This window comes from Sarcophilus harrisii, chromosome 4 (assembly GCF_902635505.1).
Source record: "Sarcophilus harrisii chromosome 4, mSarHar1.11, whole genome shotgun sequence".
Lineage (NCBI taxonomy): Eukaryota > Metazoa > Chordata > Mammalia > Dasyuromorphia > Dasyuridae > Sarcophilus > Sarcophilus harrisii.
This window is the reverse complement of record NC_045429.1, coordinates 363,986,846-364,011,218: the sequence shown is the minus strand read 5'-3', so window position 1 is coordinate 364,011,218 and position 24,373 is coordinate 363,986,846. Positions and strand designations below refer to the sequence as shown.

Below are 24,373 nucleotides of genomic sequence, written 5' to 3'. Positions count from 1 at the left end.
TGATATGAAGGTTACGGAATCTTCTTGTTGTGTACCCACCGACCAGCAGGATGATTCCAGGGCGGCCTAGGGAGAGACGTACATGAAGTGAAGCCAAATGAAATGAGCAGCGTTCGGGATCAGTATACAAAGGGAACAAATAAGACTATAGGAAGGTTCCTTCTGACCTGACGAGGCTCTCCACAATGACATGACTCAAAAGGAGTTCCAGTTGTTCAGTGATGAAGAGAGCCATCTCCATCCCGAGAGAGGACCGTGGCAAGTGAGTGTGAACCGCAACATGGCACACTCTCTCTTTCTGCTGTGGTGTGCTGGCCTTTTGTTTTCTTTCTCAGTCTTTTTTTTTTTTTTTGTTTGTTTGTTTGTTTGTTTGTTTGTTTCCTTCCTTCTCGATCCGATTTTTCTTGGGCAGCAAGATAACTGCATAAAAAGGTATACGTGTATTGGAACTCACATATTTTACCATATTGAACATGTATTGGACGAGCTGCCATGTAGGGGAAGGAGTGGGGAGAAGGAGGGGATAATTTGGAACAGAGGGCTTTACAGGGATCCAAAATTACCCATGCATATGTTTTGTCAATAAAAAAGCTTTAATTCATAATATTAACAATAATCCTAAAAGCAAAGAATGAAGAAAGAAGGCAAAGGACGAAGGCAGGAGGAAGGAATGGAATGGAAGGAAAGGAAGGATGAAATGAAAGATAGGAAAGAAGAGAAAGGAAGGAAGGGAAAGCAAGGCCTGAGGGAAGGGAGGAAGGAAGGAAAGACTGGCATGGAATGAACTGGAATGGACTGGAATGGAAGGAATAAGGCAGGGAGGGAAGAAAGGACCGGAGGCAGAAAGAAAGGAAGAGAGGAAGCAAGCAAGGAAGGAAGAGAGGAAGCAAGAAAGGAAGGAAAGCAGGCAGGCAGGCAGGCAGGCAGGCAGGCAGGCAGGCAGGCAGGCTTGCCGGAACGGGTGGCCGGGGAGCGTGTGGGTGAGATAGTGGGCAGAAAAAGCCGTTGGCGTGAGCCCAGGAGGTTGGCGGCGGCGCTGGGAGTTGGCGTGCGGAAGGGCAACGGTAGCGCGTGGAGAGAACATGGTACCAGCGCCTTGTCAGCGTGGAGCTGTCCCGCCTTTGGTGCGGCAAGCTTGGGCGCTGCGGCAAGGGCGCGTGTGGCTGCCTGGCCGTGCAGGAAAGGGGGGAGTATTGTGTTTCAGCAATTCTGGTATTCTAGGCGTCTCCTATCCAAGTACTAACCAGGCCTGAATCCTTAAGCGAAGCCCAGGATCAGACGATCGGGCGCGTTCAGGGTGGTATGGCCGTAGACCCCAAGCCCTGCTCCTCGCACACCCAAGAGCTCGCGCTCGCGCCGCCTACGCCTGCGCTCAGCCCGCAGCAGCCCACCTGGAGCTAATGGTCAGGTGGGCACCGATGAAGCTGGAAGCGATGGACGCAAGGAAAAGAAGAACGACCCAACCAAGCAGCCAACGAACGAAGCAGCCAAGGAAAACCCAGAAACCAAGGGAACCAAGGGCTGGGCAGGCATATTACAGAAAGTGAGCGGCACACCTGTGCTTGCGCCCAAGAGGCACGAGGAGGCCAGCAGAAGGGAAGGGGGGACCTTAGGAACCAGGCAAGGGAGAGAGGCAATTTAAAAAGGAGCGAAGGCGCGAAAGAGGGAAGGAGCGAAGGAAGGAAGGAAGAAGGAAGGAAGGAAGGAAGGAAGCAAAGAATGCCTTACAGAATCAGCTCAAAAACGATTAGAAGGAATCCATAATTGTAGCAATGTTGCAGGATAATAAAGAAATGCACAGAAATCCTCAGCATTTTTATCCATCACTAACAAAACGCAACAGCAAGAGATACAAAAAGAAATTCCATTTAAAATAACTCTCGATAGAATAAAATATTTGCGAGTGTGCCAAGGGGAAAGTCGGGAACTATATGAGCAAAACTTCAAAACACTTTCCACACGAGTAACCTCAGATCTAAACAACCGGACAAACATCAAGCGCTCTTGGATACGGGCAGCCAATAGAACATAGATGACAATGCTACCTAAACTCATCTCGCCTCTTAGTGCCATGCCAATGAAACTCCCAAGAAACTTTTACTGACCTAGGAAAAATCACAACAAAATGCAACCAGAAGAACAAAAGGTCAAGCATTTCAAGGGAATTAATGGAAACAAAGAAGCAAACAAACACAACGGGCAAATGAAGGTGGCCCAGCTGCGCCACATCTAAAAGTATATGTTTAAAAGCAGTCAGCAGAAGCACAGTAGTCGACCAGTGGAGCAGGTGAGCTTCACACAGCAAAAGAGTCAAGGGACTCTAAGTCAGTCTAGTGTCCGACAATGGAAGACGCCTTTGGGATAAGAACTCGCTATTTGACAAAAAGTGCAGGGAAAATTGGCAACTAGTGTGGCAGAAACCAGGCCTGGACCCACACACAACATCGTACAGCAAGATGAGGTCGAAATAGCTTCACGATGTAGACATTAAGAATGCTCTTATAAACACCTTGGGAGAACATAGGATAGCGTACCTCTCAGATGAGTGGCTCTAAGAGGAAGGAATTGGAGACCAAAGAAGAACTAGAGATCATCACTGATCCCCAAAATAGAGAATTTGGAATATAGGAGGTTCAAGAGCTTTTGTACAAACAAACCTAATGGCATAGAAGACGAGAAGGGAAGCCATCAACTGGGAACCCATTTTTACATTCAAAGGTTCTGATAAAGGCCTCATTTCTAAAAGAGAGAGAGAGAAGGGATTCCACTTGATAAGAGTTCAAGCCATTCTCCAACGGATAAATGGTCAAAGCAGACGAAGAGACACTTTTCAGATGAAGAAAATGAAACGATTGGTCGTCCTATGAGAAGGTGCTCCAAATCGAGGCAAATCAAGACAACTCTGAGATGCCACCGCACACCTCGGAGATTGGCTAAGGTGACAGGAAAAGAGAATGACGAGTGTGGGAGGGGATGCGGGACAACTGGGACCCTGAGCCATTGGAGGCACCAGAACGATCCAACCATTCGCAGAGCCCCAGGAACTATGCTCCAAAAGTTATCCCAACTGAGCATGGGCTCCCTTTGACCCAGTTAATGTTTCTACTGGGATTATATCCCAAAGAGATAGATCTGAAGGAGGGAAAGGACCCCATGCAAAATGTTTCTGGCAGTTCTCTTCTGCTAGTGGCAGACGCTGAAACTGAGGGCTGCCTATGCACTGGAGAATGGCTAACAAATGATGGGATATGAAGGCCACGAATCTTCACAGGCACCCACCGACCAGCAGTGATGATTCCAGGAGGCCTAGGAGAGACGACATGAAGTGAAGCCAAATGAAAATGAGCAGCACCGAGATCAGTACAAGGGAACAAAAAGACTATAGGAAGGTTCCTTCTGACCCGACGAGGCTCTCTTCCACAATGACATGACTCAAAGGAGTTCCAGTTGTTCAGTGATGAAGAGAGCCATCTCCATCCCGAGAGAGGACCGTGGCAAGTGAGTGTGAACCGCAACATGGCACACTCTCTCTTTCTGCTGTGGTGTGCTGGCCTTTTGTTTTCTTTCTCAGTCTTTTGTTTGTTTGTTTGTTTGTTTGTTTGTTTGTTTGTTTCCTTCCTTCCTTCTCGATCCGATTTTTCTTGGGCAGCAAGATAACTGCATAAAAAGGTATACGTGTATTGGAACTCACATATATTTTACCATATTGAACATGTATTGGACGAGCTGCCATGTAGGGGAAGGAGTGGGGAGAAGGAGGGGATAATTTGGAACAGAGGGCTTTACAGGGATCCAAAATTACCCATGCATATGTTTTGTCAATAAAAAAGCTTTAATTCATAATATTAACAATAATCCTAAAAGCAAAGAATGAAGAAAGAAGGCAAAGGACGAAGGCAGGAGGAAGGAATGGAATGGAAGGAAAGGAAGGATGAAATGAAAGATAGGAAAGAAGAGAAAGGAGGAGGGAAAGCAAGGCCTGAGGGAAGGGAGGAAGGAAGGAAAGACTGGCATGGAATGAACTGGAATGGACTGGAATGGAAGGAATAAGGCAGGGAGGGAAGAAAGGACCGGAGGCAGAAAGAAAGGAAGAGAGGAAGCAAGCAAGGAAGGAAGAGAGGAAGCAAGAAAGGAAGGAAAGCAGGCAGGCAGGCAGGCAGGCAGGCAGGCAGGCAGGCAGGCAGGCTTGCCGGAACGGGTGGGTCAGAGCGTAAGAGATAGTGGGCAGAAAGCTTCGCTGGCGCGGTTTCAGGGAGGTTGGCGGCGGCGCTGGGAGTTGGTTGTGCGGAAGGGCAAGGGTAGCGCGTGGGGAGAAGGGATGGCACGGCCGCCTTGTCAGCGCGTGGACCTGTCCCTGCCTTGGTGAGGACGTGCTTGCCAGGCAGCGGGCGCACGCTCACTGCAGGAAAAAGGGGAGTGACAAAAGCCTACAGCACCCGGTATTCCCAGGCGGTCTCCCATCCAAGTACTAACCAGGCCCGACCCTGCTTAGCTTCCGAGATCAGACGAGATCGGGCGCGTTCAGGGTGGTATGGCCGTAGACCACAAGCCCTGCTCCTCGCACACCCAAGAGCTCGCGCTCGCGCCGCCTATGCCTGCGCTCAGCCCGCAGCAGCCCACCTGGAGCCACCTAGTCAGGCACCGATGGAGCCGGAAGGATGACGTGAAAGAAGCAACGACCCAACCAAGCAGCCAACGAACGAAGCAGCCAAGGAACCCAGGAACCAAGGAACCAAGGGCTGGGCAGAGTGTTAGTTTACAGAAAGTGAGCTTATTAGACTGGGTAGTATTGCCGTCCCAAGAGGCACGAGGAGGAAGGAAAGGTAGAAGGGAAGGGGGGACCTTAGGAACCAAAAGGCAAGGAGGCACGAAAAAGGAGCGAAGGCGAAAGAGGGAAGGAAGGTTAAAGGGAAGGGTTGCTGAAGGAAGGAAGGAAGCAAAGAATGCCTAGAATCAAACCCTAAAACGACGAAGAATCCATAATTGTAGCAATGTTGCAGGATAATAAAGAAATGCACAGAATCCCTGTATTTCATCCATCAATAAACGCAACAGCAAGAGATACAAAAGAAATTCCATTTAAAATAACTCCTCGATAATAAAAATATTGCGAGTAAAATATAAAGTCGGGAACTATATGAGCAAACTTCAAAAACACTTTCCACACGAGTAACCTCAGATCTAAACAACCGGACAAACATCAAGCGCTCTTGGATACGGGCAGCCAATAGAACATAGATGACAATGCTACCTAAACTCATCTCGCCTCTTAGTGCCATGCCAATGAAACTCCCAAGAAACCTCTTTACTGACCTAGAAAATCACAACAAATGCAAACCAGAAGAAGCAAAAGGTCAAGTATCTCCAAGGGAATTCAATGGAAACAAAGAAGCAAACAAACACACAGGAATGAAGGTGGTCAGCCAAGCGCCTATTATCCAAAAAAGTATGTTTCAAAGTGTCAGCCAGCAGAAGCACAGTAGTCGACCAGTGGAGCAGGTGAGCTTCACACAGCAAAAGAGTCAAGGACTCTAGCCAGTCTAGTGTCTGACAAACCCAAAGACGCCCCCTTTGGGGATAAGAACTCGCTATTTGACAAAAAGTGCAGGGAAAATTGGCAACTAGTGTGGCAGAAACCAGGCCTGGACCCACACACAACATCGTACAGCAAGATGAGGTCGAAATAGCTTCACGATGTAGACATTAAGAATGCTCTTATAAACACCTTGGGAGAACATAGGATAGCGTACCTCTCAGATGAGTGGCTCTAAGAGGAAGGAATTGGAGACCAAAGAAGAACTAGAGATCATCACTGATCCCCAATAGAATTTGGAATAGGAGGGTTCAAGAGCTTTTGTACAAACAAACCTAATGTATAGAAGACTAGAAGGGCTATCAACTGGGAACCCATTTTTACATTCAAAGGTTCTGATAAAGGCCTCATTTCTAAAAGAGAGAGAGAGAAGGGATTCCACTTGATAAGAGTTCAAGCCATTCTCCAACGGATAAATGGTCAAAGCAGACGAAGAGACACTTTTCAGATGAAGAAAATGAAACGATTGGTCGTCCTATGAGAAGGTGCCCAAATCGAGTAAATCAAGACAACTCTGAGATGCCACCCCCGCACACCCTCGGAGATTGGCTAAGGTGACAGGAAAGAGAAGGACGAGTGTGGAGGATGCGACAACTGGGACCCTGAGCCATTGAGGTGAACTGGTGGCGGGATCCAACCATTCTGCAGAGCCCTCAGGAACTATGCTCCAAAAAGTTATCCCAACTGAGCATACCCTTGGACCCAGCAGTTTCTACTGGGACATATCCCAAAGAGATAGATCTGAAGGGAGGGTGGGACCCCATGTGCAAAATGTCGGCAGTTCTTCTGCTAGTGGCAAGACGCGAAAACTGAGGGGTTGCCCATGCACTGGAGAAAGGCTGGTTTAAAAGGATGGGATATGAATATGGAATCTTCTTGTTGTGTACCCACCGACCAGCAGGATGATTCTAGGGAGGCTCTGTGGGAGAGACGATGGCGAAGCGAAGCTAAATGAAATGAGCAGCAATCAGAGACTAGTATACAAGGGAACAATAAGACTATAGGAAGGTTCCTTCTGACCCGACGAGGCCTTCCACAATGACATGACTCAAAGGAGTTCCAGTTGTTCAGTGATGAAGAGAGCCATCTCCATCCCGAGAGAGACTGCAAGTGCAAGTGAGTGTGAACCGCAATATGCACACTCTCTTTCATGTGGTGTGCTGGCCTTTTGGTTTTCTTCTCACCTTTTTTTTTTGTTTGTTTGTTTGTTTGTTTGTTTGTTTCCTTCCTTCCTTCTCGATCCGATTTTCTGGGCAGCAAGATAATTGGTACAAAGGTATACGCATTGAACTCACATATATTTTACCATATTGAACATGTATTGGACGAGCTGCCATGTAGGGGAAGGAGTGGGGAGAAGGAGGGGATAATTTGGAACAGAGGGCTTTACAGGGATCCAAAATTACCCATGCATATGTTTTGTCAATAAAAAAGCTTTAATTCATAATATTAACAATAATCCTAAAAGCAAAGAATGAAGAAAGAAGGCAAAGGACGAAGGCAGGAGGAAGGAATGGAATGGAAGGAAAGGAAGGATGAAATGAAAGATAGGAAAGAAGAGAAAGGAAGGGAGGGAAAGCAAGGCCTGAGGGAAGGGAGGAAGGAAGGAAAGACTGGCATGGAATGAACTGGAATGGACTGGAATGGAAGGAATAAGGCAGGGAGGGAAGAAAGGACCGGAGGCAGAAAGAAAGGAAGAGAGGAAGCAAGCAAGGAAGGAAGAGAGGAAGCAAGAAAGGAAGGAAAGCAGGCAGGCAGGCAGGCAGGCAGGCAGGCAGGCAGGCAGGCAGGCTTGCCGGAACGGGTGGCCGGGGAGCGTGTGGGTGAGATAGTGGGCAGAAAAACGCCATATGGTCAGGAGGTTGGCGGCGGCGTTGAGCTGGCGTGCGGAGGGCAACGGTAGCGCGTGGAGAGAAAGGATGGCACTAGCGCCTTGTCAGCGCGTGGAGCTGTCCCGCCTTGGTGCGGGCGTGCTTGGGCGTTGCGGCAAAGGGCGCGTGTGGCTGCCTGGCCGTGCAGGAAAAGGGGGGGAGCGGGACAAAAGCCTACAGCACCCGGTATTCCCAGGCGGTCTCCCATCCAAGTACTAACCAGGCCCGACCCTGCTTAGCTTCCGAGATCAGACGAGATCGGGCGCGTTCAGGTGGCGGCTGCAGACCAAGGCCCTGCCCCTCGCATACCAAGAGCTCGCGTCAGCGCCTATGCCTGCGCTCAGCCCGCAGCAGCCCACCTGGAGCCACCTAGTCAGGCACCGATGGAGCCGGGAAGGATGGACGCAAGGAAAGAAGCAACGACCCAACCAAGCAGCCAACGAACGAAGCAGCCAAGGAACCCAGGAACCAAGGAACCAAGGGCTGGGCAGAGGCATATTGGCCAGAAAGTGAGCGCACAGACTCCGTGCTTTGCGCCCAAGAGGCACGAGGAGGAAGGAAAGGTAGAAGGGAAGGGGGGACCTTAGGAACCAGGCAAGGGAGAGAGGCAATTTAAAAAGGAGCGAAGGCGCGAAAGAGGGAAGGAGCGAAGGAAGGAAGGAAGGAAGGAAGGAAGGAAGGAAGGAAGGAAGGAAAGAATGCCTTACAGAATCAGGCCAAAACGATTAAAGGAACTACATTGTAGCAATGTTGCAGGATAATAAAGAAATGCACAGAAATCCTCAGCATTTTTATCCATCACTAACAAAACGCAACAGCAAGAGATACAAAAAGAAATTCCATTTAAAATAACTCTCGATAGAATAAAATATTTGCGAGTGTGCCAAGGGGAAAGTCGGGAACTATATGAGCAAAACTTCAAAACACTTTCCACACGAGTAACCTCAGATCTAAACCAACTGACAAACATCGTTTACTTTGACAATGGCAGCCAATAGAAACATACGACAATGCTACCCAAACTCATCTCGCCTAGTTATGCCAATGAACCCCAAGAAACTCTTTTACTGACCTAGGAAAAATCACAACAAAATGCAACCAGAAGAACAAAAGGTCAAGCATTTCAAGGGAATTAATGGAAACAAAGAAGCAAACAAACACAACGGGCAAATGAAGGTGGCCCAGCTGCGCCACATCTAAAAGTATATGTTTAAAAGCAGCCGTCAGCAGAAGCACAGTAGTCGACCAGTGGAGCAGGTGAGCTTCACACAGCAAAAGAGCCGGGCGACCCCAGCCAGCTCAAAGTGCTGACAAACCTAAAGACGCCCTTTGGGGATAAGAACTTCACATTTGACAAAAGTGCAGGGAAAAATTGGCAACTATGTGGCAGAAACCAGGCTTGACCCACACACAACACTTCCAAGCAGCAAGATGAGGTCAAAATAGCCACGATGTAGAGACAAGAATGCTCTTATAAAACACCTTGGGGAGAACATATAGGATAGCGTACTTCAGATGAGTGGCTCAGAGGAAGGAAATGGAGACCAAAGAAGAACTAGAGATCATCACTGATCCCCAAAATAGAGAATTTGGAATATAGGAGGTTCAAGAGCTTTTGTACAAACAAACCTAATGGCATAGAAGACGAGAAGGGAAGCCATCAACTGGGAACCCATTTTTACATTCAAAGGTTCTGATAAAGGCCTCATTTCTAAAAGAGAGAGAGAGAAGGGATTCCACTTGATAAGAGTTCAAGCCATTCTCCAACGGATAAATGGTCAAAGCAGACGAAGAGACACTTTTCAGATGAAGAAATGAAATGATTGGTCGCCCCTATGAGAGAAGGTGCTCCAACTCCAGGCAAATCAAGACACCCCAGATGCCACCAAGACACCTCGGAGATTGGCTAAGGTGAGGAAAAGAGAATGACGAGGTGAGGATGCGGACAACTGGGACCCTGAGCCATTGAGGTGGAACTGTGAACGATCCAACCATTCTGCAGAGCCCTGTGGAACTATGCTCCAAAAGTTATCCCAAACTGAGTACATACCCTTTGGACCCAGCAGTTTCTACTGGGATTATATCCCAAAGAGATAGATCTGAAGGGAGTGGAAAGGGACCCCAGCAAAATGCTTCTGGCAGTTCTTCAGTGGCAAGACGTTGGAAACTGAGGCTGCCCACAATTGAGAATGGCTGAATAAATGATGGGATATGAAGGTTAATGGAATCTTCTTGTTGTGTACCCACCACCAGCAGGATGATTCCAGAGGCTTAGGAGAGACGAAGGCGAAGTGAAGCCAAATGAAATGAGCAGCAACTGGAGATCAGTATACAAGGGAACAACAGACTATAGAAGGTTCTCTGATTTGACGAGGCTCTCTCCACAACAATGACATGACCAAAGGAGTTCCAGTTGTGTGATGAAGAGAGCCATCTCCATCCCGAGAGAGGACCGTGGCAAGTGAGTGTGAACCGCAACATGGCACACTCTCTCTTTCTGCTGTGGTGTGCTGGCCTTTTGTTTTCTTTCTCAGTCTTTTGTTTGTTTGTTTGTTTGTTTGTTTGTTTGTTTGTTTCCTTCCTTCCTTCTCGATCCGATTTTTCTTTAAGGGGCAGATAACTGTATAAAAAGGTATAATGCGGTATTGAACTCACATATATTTTACCATTGAATATGTATTGACGAGCTGCCATGTAGAAGGAGTGGGAGAAGGGGGATAATTTGGAACAGAGGGCTTTACAGGGATCCAAAATTACCCATGCATATGTTTTGTCAATAAAAAAGCTTTAATTCATAATATTAACAATAATCCTAAAAGCAAAGAATGAAGAAAGAAGGCAAAGGACGAAGGCAGGAGGAAGGAATGGAATGGAAGGAAAGGAAGGATGAAATGAAAGATAGGAAAGAAGAGAAAGGAGGAGGGAAAGCAAGGCCTGAGGGAAGGGAGGAAGGAAGGAAAGACTGTATGGAAATGAACTGGAATGGACTGAATGGAAGGAATAAGGGAGGGAAGAAAGTGAATCGGAGGCAGAAAGAAAGGAAGAGAGGAAGAAGCAAGGAAGGAAAAGAGAGGAAGCGCAGGAAGGAAAGCAGGCAGGCAGGCAGGCAGGCAGGCAGGCAGGCAGGCAGGCAGGCAGGCTTGCCGGAACGGGTGGCCGGGGAGCGTGTGGGTGAGATAGTGGGCAGAAAAAGCCGTTGGCGTGAGCCCAGGAGGTTGGCGGCGGCGCTGGGAGTTGGCGTGCGGAAGGGCAACGGTAGCGCGTGGAGAGAAAGGATGGCACTAGCGCCTTGTCAGCGCGTGGAGCTGTCCCGCCTTGGTGCGGGCGTGCTTGGGCGTTGCGGCAAAGGGCGCGTGTGGCTGCCTGGCCGTGCAGGAAAAGGGGGGGGGACAAAGCCCAGCAGCACCTGGTAGGCCCCAGGCGGTCCCCATCTGGGCACTAACCAGGCCCGACCCTGCTTAGCTTCCGAGATCAGACGAGATCGGGCGCGTTCAGGGTGGTATGGCCGTAGACCACAAGCCCTGCTCCTCGCACACCCAAGAGCTCGCGCTCGCGCCGCCTATGCCTGCGCTCAGCCCGCAGCAGCCCACCTGGAGCCACCTAGTCAGGCACCGATGGAGCCGGGAAGGATGGACGCAAGGAAAGAAGCAACGACCCAACCAAGCAGCCAACGAACGAAGCAGCCAAGGAACCCAGGAACCAAGGAACCAAGGGCTGGGCAGAGGCATATTGGCCAGAAAGTGAGCGCACAGACTCCGTGCTTTGCGCCCAAGAGGCACGAGGAGGAAGGAAAGGTAGAAGGGAACTTTAGAACCAGGCAGGAGAGAGGCACGAAAAGGAGCGGCTAAAGAGGGAAGGCAGTTAAGGGAAGGAAGGAAGGAAGGAAGGAAGGAAGGAAGCAAAGAATGCCTTACAGAATCAGCTCAAAAAACGATTAGAAGGAATCCATAATTGTAGCAATGTTGCAGGATAATAAAGAAATGCACAGAAATCCTCAGCATTTTTATCCATCACTAACAAAACGCAACAGCAAGAGATACAAAAAGAAATTCCATTTAAAATAACTCTCGATAGAATAAAATATTTGCGAGTGTGCCAAGGGGAAAGTCGGGAACTATATGAGCAAAACTTCAAAACACTTTCCACACGAGTAACCTCAGATCTAAACAACCGGACAAACATCAAGCGCTCTTGGATACGGGCAGCCAATAGAACATAGATGACAATGCTACCTAAACTCATCTCGCCTCTTAGTGCCATGCCAATGAAACTCCCAAGAAACTCTTTTACTGACCTAGGAAAAATCACAACAAAATGCAACCAGAAGAACAAAAGGTCAAGCATTTCAAGGGAATTAATGGAAACAAAGAAGCAAACAAACACAACGGGCAAATGAAGGTGGCCCAGCTGCGCCACATCTAAAAGTATATGTTTAAAAGCAGCCGTCAGCAGAAGCACAGTAGTCGACCAGTGGAGCAGGTGAGCTTCACACAGCAAAAGAGTCAAGGACTCTAGCCAGTCTAGTGTCTGACAAACCCAAAGACGCCCCCTTTGGGGATAAGAACTCGCTATTTGACAAAAAGTGCAGGGAAAATTGGCAACTAGTGTGGCAGAAACCAGGCCTGGACCCACACACAACATCGTACAGCAAGATGAGGTCGAAATAGCTTCACGATGTAGACATTAAGAATGCTCTTATAAACACCTTGGGAGAACATAGGATAGCGTACCTCTCAGATGAGTGGCTCTAAGAGGAAGGAATTGGAGACCAAAGAAGAACTAGAGATCATCACTGATCCCCAAAATAGAGAATTTGGAATATAGGAGGTTCAAGAGCTTTTGTACAAACAAACCTAATGGCATAGAAGACGAGAAGGGAAGCCATCAACTGGGAACCCATTTTTACATTCAAAGGTTCTGATAAAGGCCTCATTTCTAAAAGAGAGAGAGAGAAGGGATTCCACTTGATAAGAGTTCAAGCCATTCTCCAACGGATAAATGGTCAAAGCAGACGAAGAGACACTTTTCAGATGAAGAAAATGAAACGATTGGTCGTCCTATGAGAAGGTGCTCCAAATCGAGGCAAATCAAGACAACTCTGAGATGCCACCGCACACCTCGGAGATTGGCTAAGGTGACAGGAAAAGAGAATGACGAGTGTGGGAGGGGAGTGGCCAACTGGGGACCCTGAGCCATTGAGGTGGAACTGTGAACGATCCAACTATCTCTGCAGGAGCCCTGTGGAAGCATGCCCAAAAAAAGTTATCCCAACTGGAGCATACCCTTTGACCCCAGCAATGTTTCACTGGATTATATCCCAAAGAGATAGGATCTGAAGGAGGGAAAGGGACCTCATGTGCAAAAATGTTTCTGGCAGTTCTGCTAGGCAAGACGCTGAAACCGAGGTAAGCCGCTCTGCGTAACTGGAGAATGGGCTGAATAAATGATGGATATGAAGGTTACGGAATCTTCTTGTTGTGTACCCACCGGATCAGCAGGATGATTCCAGGAGTCGGGAGAGACGTACATGGCGGAAGCCAAATGAAATGAGCAGCACTGTGGAGATCAGTATGCTAAGGGAACAACAAGATTATAGGAAGCGTCTTTTCTGACCCGACGAGGCTCTTCCACAATGACATGCTGACTCAAAGGGAGTCTGCTGTTCAGTGATGAAGAGAGCTATTCCATCCCGAGAGGACCGGTAAGTGAGTGTGAACTGCAACATGGCACACTCTCTTCTGCTGTGGTGTGCTGGCCTTTGTTTTCTCAGTCTTCTTTTTTTTTTTTTTTTTGTTTGTTTGTTTGTTTGTTTCCTTCCTTCGATCCGATTTTCTTGGGCAAGATAACTGCATAAAAAGGATGGTATTGAACTCACATATTTTACCATATTGAACATGTATTGGACGAGCTGCCATGTAGGGGAAGGAGTGGGGAGAAGGAGGGGATAATGGAACAGAGGGCTTTACAGGGATCCAAAATTACCCATGCATATGTTTTGTCAATAAAAAAGCTTTAATTCATAATATTAACAATAATCCTAAAAGCAAAGAATGAAGAAAGAAGGCAAAGGACGAAGGCAGGAGGAAGGAATGGAATGGAAGGAAAGGAAGGATGAAATGAAAGATAGGAAAGAAGAGAAAGGAAGGAAGGGAAAGCAAGGCCTGAGGGAAGGGAGGAAGGAAGGAAAGACTGGCATGGAATGAACTGGAATGGACTGGAATGGAAGGAATAAGGCAGGGAGGGAAGAAAGGACCGGAGGCAGAAAGAAAGGAAGAGAGGAAGCAAGCAAGGAAGGAAGAGAGGAAGCAAGAAAGGAAGGCAAGCCAGGCAGGTGGCAGGTGGCAGGCAGGCAGGCAGGCAGGCATGCGGCTTGGGGAGCGGGTGAGATAGTGGGCAGAAAAAGCCGTTGGCGTGAGCCCAGGAGGTTGGCGGCGGCGCTGGGAGTTGGCGTGCGGAAGGGCAACGGTAGCGCGTGGAGAGAAAGGATGGCACTAGCGCCTTGTCAGCGCGTGGAGCTGTCCCGCCTTGGTGCGGGCGTGCTTGGGCGTTGCGGCAAAGGGCGCGTGTGGCTGCCTGGCCGTGCAGGAAAAGGGGGGGAGCGGGACAAAAGCCTACAGCACCCGGTATTCCCAGGCGGTCTCCCATCCAAGTACTAACCAGGCCCGACCCTGCTTAGCTTCCGAGATCAGACGAGATCGGGCGCGTTCAGGGTGGTATGGCCGTAGACGACAAGCCCTGCTCCTCGCACACCCAAGAGCTCGCGCTCGCGCCGCCTATGCCTGCGCTCAGCCCGCAGCCTCCACCACCCAGCTAATTTGAATAGGCAACTGATGGAGCCAGGAAGGATGGACGCAAGGAGCAAGCAACGACCCAACCAAGCAGCCAACGAACGAAGCAGCCAAGGAACCCAGGAACCAAGGAACCAAGGGGTGGACAGAGGCATATTGTCTAGAAAGTGAGCCAGAGTCGGTGCTGTCTGAGGTACCTGAATTCTTTCTAGGTATATCTTGGACAGAACCTGCTGAAAGCTAGAGTGTCAGGATATTCCTTTGATTGTAGTTTCAGACCAGGGTCTCGCAGGGAATACTGACCATGGAGTATGATCTCACTCCATCCCCATTCCCCTAAAATGTGTTGGAGGCAGGTATTTGGGCAAGGTAGTGTGAAATCCCAGTGATTTTGCTTTCCCTAGTTATGCAGGTGAGGCAGAATTTGAATTTTCCTACAGTTCTGAGATGAGAAGAGGTAACAAACAGAGAGACTTGGGCTATATTGATCTTGTTGGCAATCCCCACAACTGAGATGTTTCAGGAATTTTTTGCAATTTTAAAATGACTAATTGCCACACTTCTTGAATATTACTTTCAAAATTTTGAACATTTGCTGAAATGTTTGGTTTGCAAAACTTTTGAGGGTATATAAACATGTTATTTTAATTTTAATCAGCTAACATTTTCATGTAACCCTAGCTTGGCCAAAGCTGAAGTCCACAGAAAAATGTTAGGCTTTTAAGGAAAATTTCCCAATATTCTAACCATATTATAGAGGTGTTTTTTTTTTTTTTTTTTGTTTTGCTGGTTGCAATTTAAATCTTTCCAACTCACAAATTCTAGCTGACAGAACAAGCATGACACAATCATTCTGCACAGAGATGCAGACACATACAAAATAACATGAAAGAAGACTGTCCCAACTTTGCCAAAAGCCATAAAAATTTGCCAAAACTATCCTATAGAAATTGTCTTCTCCAGTGTCCCAGAAAAAGTGAAAGACTGATTAAGATTCCCTAGCAACTTTTGGCAAAAATTGCAAGAATTTCCCAGTCTGGGCGTCCCCAGTCAAGGAAAATCTGCTGAATGAGGAGCTCATGATGACCTAAAGAAGCCTTCTCCCAGTGGCTCCCAGGATAGGATTGTGGAAGAGAAAAATGTACCTTGCCAAGGAGTGAATAAAGCCAGGGGAGTCCAGGCTCTCCTTGTATGGGCCACCAAATGTTGAGATTGGGAAAGAGTATCCCAAAAGTTTGAAGTCATAGATCAGTGTTGTGAGGTGATTCAAAAGATTTGCAGGCTTGAACCCATCTTCTAGTCCAGAGGCAAAGTTAATTGTAAGTAAGGCCATTACCAAAGTGCATTGAATTGTAAGGGAATTCAGCAGTGAAACAGAAGGAAGGAGACACATTCATCCAGCTTTCTAGTATTGATATGATAATTCTATGGCTCATAGGTAGGAAAGAATTTGGTTTTCATTGACTAGATTATCAGTTAGACAATTGTCTCAGGAGTTTGATCTGTGGGAGTTTCCTGCGGCCAGAAGCTATCTGACTAAGGAGTGATCAGAATCAGACAGATTGGGTGTGGAAGTTCCCAAAGCTAGAAGATTTAATACTACTGACTTATTGTTAGAACAGAAGCCCTCCCTCCCTCCCCAAAATCAGAGGACTCCAGAATCAGCACTGTATTTTCCTAGTAGCTACTCCATATCATTGGGGGATAAGGCAAGTGATAGCATATATGTGCTGAATGAGAATGAGAGGTCAGGGATGATACCCAGATTGTGAACTGTATCACTGAAACAATGGGGCAGTGGGGATACCCTTAATTGAAAAGGAGGAAGTTTGAAGGACAGGCAAGCTCAGGTAGGGAAAAAGATAATACGATTTGTTTTGGACATGTTGATTACGAGATGTCAATGGGATACAATTGAGGTGAAAGTTCAAGAGAGAGTTTAGGGATAGATATATTGATTTGGGGACCAAGGTCACAGACCAGAGTCATGAGATGTCTCAAAAAAAAATTGCAGGCTTCAACCCATCTACAAATCAAGAGGCAATGTTTATTGTAATCATAACACCAATTGAAGGGACTAAGTCCCAAAAGAATTTAGAAAGCAAAGAACCAAGAGGCAGGGAGGATACCGATGAAGTTCTCATTTTGGAGGGTTATAGATATTATACTCTCAAAGCCAGTGACTCTACCTCATTTCCTGGACTTTTCTTTCTTAGGAACATTAGGTTCTGATATGAAGACAAAACATAGATGTCATCATGGGAAGTCATATCCAGTTACAGCCAATTTAGAATCAGCAGTATCTAAAGAGTACAAACCTATTTGTCGGTGAGACTATCTTCTTCAAGCAAATAATGATGGGATATGAAGGTTACGGAATCTTCTTGTTGTGTACCCACCGACCAGCAGGATGATTCCAGGGAGGCCTAGGGAGAGACGTACATGAAGTGAAGCCAAATGAAATGAGCAGCGTTCGGGATCAGTATACAAAGGGAACAAATAAGACTATAGGAAGGTTCCTTCTGACCTGACGAGGCTCTTCACAATGACATGACTCAAAGGAGTTCCAGTTGTTCAGTGATGAAGAGAGCCATCTCCATCCCGAGAGAGGACCGTGGCAAGTGAGTGTGAACCGCAACATGGCACACTCTCTCTTTCTGCTGTGGTGTGCTGGCCTTTTGTTTTCTTTCTCAGTCTTTTTTTTTTTTTTTGTTTGTTTGTTTGTTTGTTTGTTTGTTTCCTTCCTTCCTTCTCGATCCGATTTTTTCTTGGGTGCGCAAGATAACTGCATAAAAAGGTATACGTGTATTGGAACTCATATATTTTACCATATTGAACATGTATTGGACGAGCTGCCATGTAGGGGAAGGAGTGGGGAGAAGGAGGGGATAATTTGGAACAGAGGGCTTTACAGGGATCCAAAATTACCCATGCATATGTTTTGTCAATAAAAAAGCTTTAATTCATAATATTAACAATAATCCTAAAAGCAAAGAATGAAGAAAGAAGGCAAAGGACGAAGGCAGGAGGAAGGAATGGAATGGAAGGAAAGGAAGGATGAAATGAAAGATAGGAAAGAAGAGAAAGGAAGGGAGGGAAAGCAAGGCCTGAGGGAAGGGAGGAAGGAAGGAAAGACTGGCATGGAATGAACTGGAATGGACTGGAATGGAAGGAATAAGGCAGGGAGGGAAGAAAGGACCGGAGGCAGAAAGAAAGGAAGAGAGGAAGCAAGCAAGGAAGGAAGAGAGGAAGCAAGAAAGGAAGGAAAGCAGGCAGGCAGGCAGGCAGGCAGGCAGGCAGGCAGGCAGGCAGGCTTGCCGGAACGGGTGGCCGGGGAGCGTGTGGGTGAGATAGTGGGCAGAAAAAGCCGTTGGCGTGAGCCCAGGAGGTTGGCGGCGGCGCTGGGAGTTGGCGTGCGGAAGGGCAACGGTAGCGCGTGGAGAGAGCATGGTACCAGCGCCTTGTCAGCGTGGAGCTGTCCCGCCTTTGGTGCGGCAAGCTTGGGCGCTGCGGCAAGGGCGCGTGTGGCTGCCTGGCCGTGCAGGAAAGGGGGGAGTATTGTGTTTCAGCAATTCTGGTATTCTAGGCGTCTCCTATCCAAGTACTAACCAGGCCTGAATCCTTAAGCGAAGCCCAGGATCAGACGATCGGGCGCGTTCAGGGTGGTATGGCTGCAGACCATGCCCTGCTCCCTCGCATACACCCAAAGAGCTCGCGCTCGTTGCCTGGCGCCTGCGCTCAGCCCGCAGCAGCCCACCTGGAGCTAATGGTCAGGTGGGCACCGATGAAGCTGGAAGCGATGGACGCAAGGAAAAGAAGAACGACCCAACCAAGCAGCCAACGAACGAAGCAGCCAAGGAAAACCCAGAAACCAAGGGAACCAAGGGCTGGGCAGGCATATTACAGAAAGTGAGCGGCACACCTGTGCTTGCGCCCAAGAGGCACGAGGAGGCCAGCAGAAGGGAAGGGGACCCAAGGAACCAGGCAAGGGAGAGAGGCAATTTAAAAAGGAGCGAAGGCGCGAAAGAGGGAAGGAGCGAAGGAAGGAAGGAAGAAGGAAGGAAGGAAGGAAGGAAGCAAAGAATGCCTTACAGAATCAGCTCAAAAACGATTAGAAGGAATCCATAATTGTAGCAATGTTGCAGGATAATAAAGAAATGCACAGAAATCCTCAGCATTTTTATCCATCACTAACAAAACGCAACAGCAAGAGATACAAAAAGAAATTCCATTTAAAATAACTCTCGATAGAATAAAATATTTGCGAGTGTGCCAAGGGGAAAGTCGGGAACTATATGAGCAAAACTTCAAAACACTTTCCACACGAGTAACCTCAGATCTAAACAACCGGACAAACATCAAGCGCTCTTGGATACGGGCAGCCAATAGAACATAGATGACAATGCTACCTAAACTCATCTCGCCTCTTAGTGCCATGCCAATGAAACTCCCAAGAAACTTTTACTGACCTAGGAAAAATCACAACAAAATGCAACCAGAAGAACAAAAGGTCAAGCATTTCAAGGGAATTAATGGAAACAAAGAAGCAAACAAACACAACGGGCAAATGAAGGTGGCCCAGCTGCGCCACATCTAAAAGTATATGTTTAAAAGCAGTCAGCAGAAGCACAGTAGTCGACCAGTGGAGCAGGTGAGCTTCACACAGCAAAAGAGTCAAGGGACTCTAAGTCAGTCTAGTGTCCGACAATGGAAGACGCCTTTGGGATAAGAACTCGCTATTTGACAAAAAGTGCAGGGAAAATTGGCAACTAGTGTGGCAGAAACCAGGCCTGGACCCACACACAACATCGTACAGCAAGATGAGGTCGAAATAGCTTCACGATGTAGACATTAAGAATGCTCTTATAAACACCTTGGGAGAACATAGGAAAGCGGCCCTCTCAGATGGAGTGGCTCTAAGAGGAAGGAATTGGAGACCAAAGAAGAACTAGAGATCATCACTGATCCCCAAAATAGAGAATTTGGAATATAGGAGGTTCAAGAGCTTTTGTACAAACAAACCTAATGGCATAGAAGACGAGAAGGGAAGCCATCAACTGGGAACCCATTTTTACATTCAAAGGTTCTGATAAAGGCCTCATTTCTAAAAGAGAGAGAGAGAAGGGATTCCACTTGATAAGAGTTCAAGCCATTCTCCAACGGATAAATGGTCAAAGCAGACGAAGAGACACTTTTCAGATGAAGAAAATGAAACGATTGGTCGTCCTATGAGAAGGTGCTCCAAATCGAGGCAAATCAAGACAACTCTGAGATGCCACCGCACACCTCGGAGATTGGCTAAGGTGACAGGAAAAGAGAATGACGAGTGTGGGAGGGGATGCGGGACAACTGGGACCCTGAGCCATTGAGGAACCAGAACGATCCAACCATTCGCAGAGCCCCAGGAACTATGCTCCAAAAGTTATCCCAACTGAGCATGGGCTCCCTTTGACCCAGTTAATGTTTCTACTGGGATTATATCCCAAAGAGATAGATCTGAAGGAGGGAAAGGACCCCATGCAAAATGTTTCTGGCAGTTCTCTTCTGCTAGTGGCAGACGCTGAAACTGAGGGCTGCCTATGCACTGGAGAATGGCTAACAAATGATGGGATATGAAGGCCACGAATCTTCACAGGCACCCACCGACCAGCAGTGATGATTCCAGGAGGCCTAGGAGAGACGACATGAAGTGAAGCCAAATGAAAATGAGCAGCACCGGGAGATCAGTATACAAGGGAACAACAAGACTATAGGAAGGTTCCTTCTGACCCGACGAGGCTCTCTTCCACAATGACATGACTCAAAGGAGTTCCAGTTGTTCAGTGATGAAGAGAGCCATCTCCATCCCGAGAGAGGACCGTGGCAAGTGAGTGTGAACCGCAACATGGCACACTCTCTCTTTCTGCTGTGGTGTGCTGGCCTTTTGTTTTCTTTCTCAGTCTTTTGTTTGTTTGTTTGTTTGTTTGTTTGTTTGTTTGTTTCCTTCCTTCCTTCTCGATCCGATTTTTCTTGGGCAGCAAGATAACTGCATAAAAAGGTATACGTGTATTGGAACTCACATATATTTTACCATATTGAACATGTATTGGACGAGCTGCCATGTAGGGGAAGGAGTGGGGAGAAGGAGGGGATAATTTGGAACAGAGGGCTTTACAGGGATCCAAAATTACCCATGCATATGTTTTGTCAATAAAAAAGCTTTAATTCATAATATTAACAATAATCCTAAAAGCAAAGAATGAAGAAAGAAGGCAAAGGACGAAGGCAGGAGGAAGGAATGGAATGGAAGGAAAGGAAGGATGAAATGAAAGATAGGAAAGAAGAGAAAGGAAGGGAGGGAAAGCAAGGCCTGAGGGAAGGGAGGAAGGAAGGAAAGACTGGCATGGAATGAACTGGAATGGACTGGAATGGAAGGAATAAGGCAGGGAGGGAAGAAAGGACCGGAGGCAGAAAGAAAGGAAGAGAGGAAGCAAGCAAGGAAGGAAGAGAGGAAGCAAGAAAGGAAGGAAAGCAGGCAGGCAGGCAGGCAGGCAGGCAGGCAGGCAGGCAGGCAGGCTTGCCGGAACGGGTGGCTCAGAGCGTAAGAGATAGTGGGCAGAAAGCTTCGCTGGCGCGGTTTCAGGGAGGTTGGCGGCGGCGCTGGGAGTTGGCGTGCGGAAGGGCAAGGGTAGCGCGTGGAGAGAAGGGATGGCACTAGCGCCTTGTCAGCGCGTGGAGCTGTCCCGCCTTGGTGCGGGCGTGCTTGCCAGGCAGCGGGCGCACGCTCACTGCAGGAAAAAGGGGAGTGACAAAGCCTACAGCACCTGAGATTCCCCAGGCGGTCTCCCATCCAAGTACTAACCAGGCCCGACCCTGCTTAGCTTCCGAGATCAGACGAGATCGGGCGCGTTCAGGGTGGTATGGCCGTAGACCACAAGCCCTGCTCCTCGCACACCCAAGAGCTCGCGCTCGCGCCGCCTATGCCTGCGCTCAGCCCGCAGCAGCCCACCTGGAGCCACCTAGTCAGGCACCGATGGAGCCGGAAGGATGACGTGAAAGAAGCAACGACCCAACCAAGCAGCCAACGAACGAAGGCAGCCAAGGAACCTAGGAACCAAGGGAACCAAGGGTTGGGCAGAGTGTTAGTTTACAGAAAGTGAGCTTATTAGACTGGGTAGTATTGCCGTCCCAAGAGGCACGAGGAGGAAGGAAAGGTAGAAGGGAAGGGGGGACCTTAGGAACCAAGGCAAGGGGGAGGCACGAAAAAGGAGCGAAGGCGAAAGAGGGAAGGAAGGTTAAAGGGAAGGGTTGCTGAAGGAAGGAAGGAAGCAAAGAATGCCTAGAATCAAACCCTAAAACGACGAAGAATCCATAATTGTAGCAATGTTGCAGGATAATAAAGAAATGCACAGAATCCCTGTATTTCATCCATCAATAAACGCAACAGCAAGAGATACAAAAGAAATTCCATTTAAAATAACTCCTCGATAATAAAAATATTGCGAGTAAAATATAAAGTCGGGAACTATATGAAGCAAACTTCAAAAACACTTTCCACACGAGTAACCTCAGATCTAAACAACCGGACAAACATCAAGCGCTCTTGGATACGGGCAGCCAATAGAACATAGATGACAATGCTACCTAAACTCATCTCGCCTCTTAGTGCCATGCCAATGAAACTCCCAAGAAACTTCTTTACTGACCTAGAAAATCACAACAAATGCAAACCAGAAGAAGCAAAAGGTCAAGTATCTCCAAGGGAATTCAATGGAAACAAAGAAGCAAACAAACACACAGGAATGAAGGTGGTCAGCCAAGCGCCTATTATCCAAAAAAGTATGTTTCAAAGTGTCAGCCAGCAGAAGCACAGTAGTCGACCAGTGGAGCAGGTGAGCTTCACACAGCAAAAGAGTCAAGGACTCTAGCCAGTCTAGTGTCTGACAAACCCAAAGACGCCCCCTTTGGGGATAAGAACTCGCTATTTGACAAAAAGTGCAGGGAAAATTGGCAACTAGTGTGGCAGAAACCAGGCCTGGACCCACACACAACATCGTACAGCAAGATGAGGTCGAAATAGCTTCACGATGTAGACATTAAGAATGCTCTTATAAACACCTTGGGAGAACATAGGATAGCGTACCTCTCAGATGAGTGGCTCTAAGAGGAAGGAATTGGAGACCAAAGAAGAACTAGAGATCATCACTGATCCCCAATAGAATTTGGAATAGGAGGGTTCAAGAGCTTTTGTACAAACAAACCTAATGTATAGAAGACTAGAAGGGCTATCAACTGGGAACCCATTTTTACATTCAAAGGTTCTGATAAAGGCCTCATTTCTAAAAGAGAGAGAGAGAAGGGATTCCACTTGATAAGAGTTCAAGCCATTCTCCAACGGATAAATGGTCAAAGCAGACGAAGAGACACTTTTCAGATGAAGAAAATGAAACGATTGGTCGTCCTATGAGAAGGTGCCCAAATCGAGTAAATCAAGACAACTCTGAGATGCCACCCCCGCACACCCTCGGAGATTGGCTAAGGTGACAGGAAAGAGAAGGACGAGTGTGGAGGATGCGACAACTGGGACCCTGAGCCATTGAGGTGAACTGGTGGCGGGATCCAACCATTCTGCAGAGCCCTCAGGAACTATGCTCCAAAAAGTTATCCCAACTGAGCATACCCTTGGACCCAGCAGTTTCTACTGGGACATATCCCAAAGAGATAGATCTGAAGGGAGGGTGGGACCCCATGTGCAAAATGTCGGCAGTTCTTCTGCTAGTGGCAAGACGCGAAAACTGAGGGGTTGCCCATGCACTGGAGAAAGGCTGGTTTAAAAGGATGGGATATGAATATGGAATCTTCTTGTTGTGTACCCACCGACCAGCAGGATGATTCTAGGGAGGCTCTGTGGGAGAGACGATGGCGAAGCGAAGCTAAATGAAATGAGCAGCAATCAGAGACTAGTATACAAGGGAACAATAAGACTATAGGAAGGTTCCTTCTGACCCGACGAGGCCTCTTCCACAATGACATGACTCAAAGGAGTTCCAGTTGTTCAGTGATGAAGAGAGCCATCTCCATCCCGAGAGAGACTGCAAGTGCAAGTGAGTGTGAACCGCAATATGCACACTCTCTTTCATGTGGTGTGCTGGCCTTTTGGTTTTCTTCTCACCTTTTTTTTTTGTTTGTTTGTTTGTTTGTTTGTTTGTTTCTTCCTTCCTTCTCGATCCGATTTTCTGGGCAGCAAGATAATTGGTACAAAGGTATACGCATTGAACTCACATATATTTTACCATATTGAACATGTATTGGACGAGCTGCCATGTAGGGGAAGGAGTGGGGAGAAGGAGGGGATAATTTGGAACAGAGGGCTTTACAGGGATCCAAAATTACCCATGCATATGTTTTGTCAATAAAAAAGCTTTAATTCATAATATTAACAATAATCCTAAAAGCAAAGAATGAAGAAAGAAGGCAAAGGACGAAGGCAGGAGGAAGGAATGGAATGGAAGGAAAGGAAGGATGAAATGAAAGATAGGAAAGAAGAGAAAGGAAGGGAGGGAAAGCAAGGCCTGAGGGAAGGGAGGAAGGAAGGAAAGACTGGCATGGAATGAACTGGAATGGACTGGAATGGAAGGAATAAGGCAGGGAGGGAAGAAAGGACCGGAGGCAGAAAGAAAGGAAGAGAGGAAGCAAGCAAGGAAGGAAGAGAGGAAGCAAGAAAGGAAGGAAAGCAGGCAGGCAGGCAGGCAGGCAGGCAGGCAGGCAGGCAGGCAGGCTTGCCGGAACGGGTGGCCGGGGAGCGTGTGGGTGAGATAGTGGGCAGAAAAGCGCCATATGGTCAGGAGGTTGGCGGCGGCGTTGAGCTGGCGTGCGGAAGGCAACGGTAGCGGGAGAGAAAGGATGGCACTAGCGCCTTGTCAGCGCGTGGAGCTGTCCCGCCTTGGTGCGGGCGTGCTTGGGCGTTGCGGCAAAGGGCGCGTGTGGCTGCCTGGCCGTGCAGGAAAAGGGGGGGAGCGGGACAAAAGCCTACAGCACCCGGTATTCCCAGGCGGTCTCCCATCCAAGTACTAACCAGGCCCGACCCTGCTTAGCTTCCGAGATCAGACGAGATCGGGCGCGTTCAGGTGGCGGCTGCAGAC

The 24,373-nt window shown here is 47.9% G+C and overlaps 3 non-coding genes and 3 pseudogenes across 3 annotated transcripts; all 6 read right to left on the bottom strand.

Annotated features, from left to right (window-relative positions):
• Window positions 1–4,424: 4,424 nt before the first annotated feature.
• On the bottom strand, window positions 4,425–4,543 carry LOC116419151. The gene has a single exon (XR_004229417.1). It is a non-coding gene; the product is annotated as a 5S ribosomal RNA (ribosomal RNA).
• Window positions 4,544–7,635: 3,092 nt separating this feature from the next.
• On the bottom strand, window positions 7,636–7,751 carry LOC116419143 (annotated as a pseudogene).
• Window positions 7,752–10,858: 3,107 nt separating this feature from the next.
• LOC116419145 lies at window positions 10,859–10,977 on the bottom strand (annotated as a pseudogene).
• A 3,095-nt stretch (window positions 10,978–14,072) lies between these two features.
• Window positions 14,073–14,191, bottom strand: LOC111720978. Its single transcript, XR_004229410.1, has one exon. It is a non-coding gene; the product is annotated as a 5S ribosomal RNA (ribosomal RNA).
• A 6,852-nt stretch (window positions 14,192–21,043) lies between these two features.
• On the bottom strand, window positions 21,044–21,163 carry LOC116419153. The gene has a single exon (XR_004229418.1). It is a non-coding gene; the product is annotated as a 5S ribosomal RNA (ribosomal RNA).
• Window positions 21,164–24,257: 3,094 nt separating this feature from the next.
• On the bottom strand, window positions 24,258–24,373 carry LOC116419142 (annotated as a pseudogene).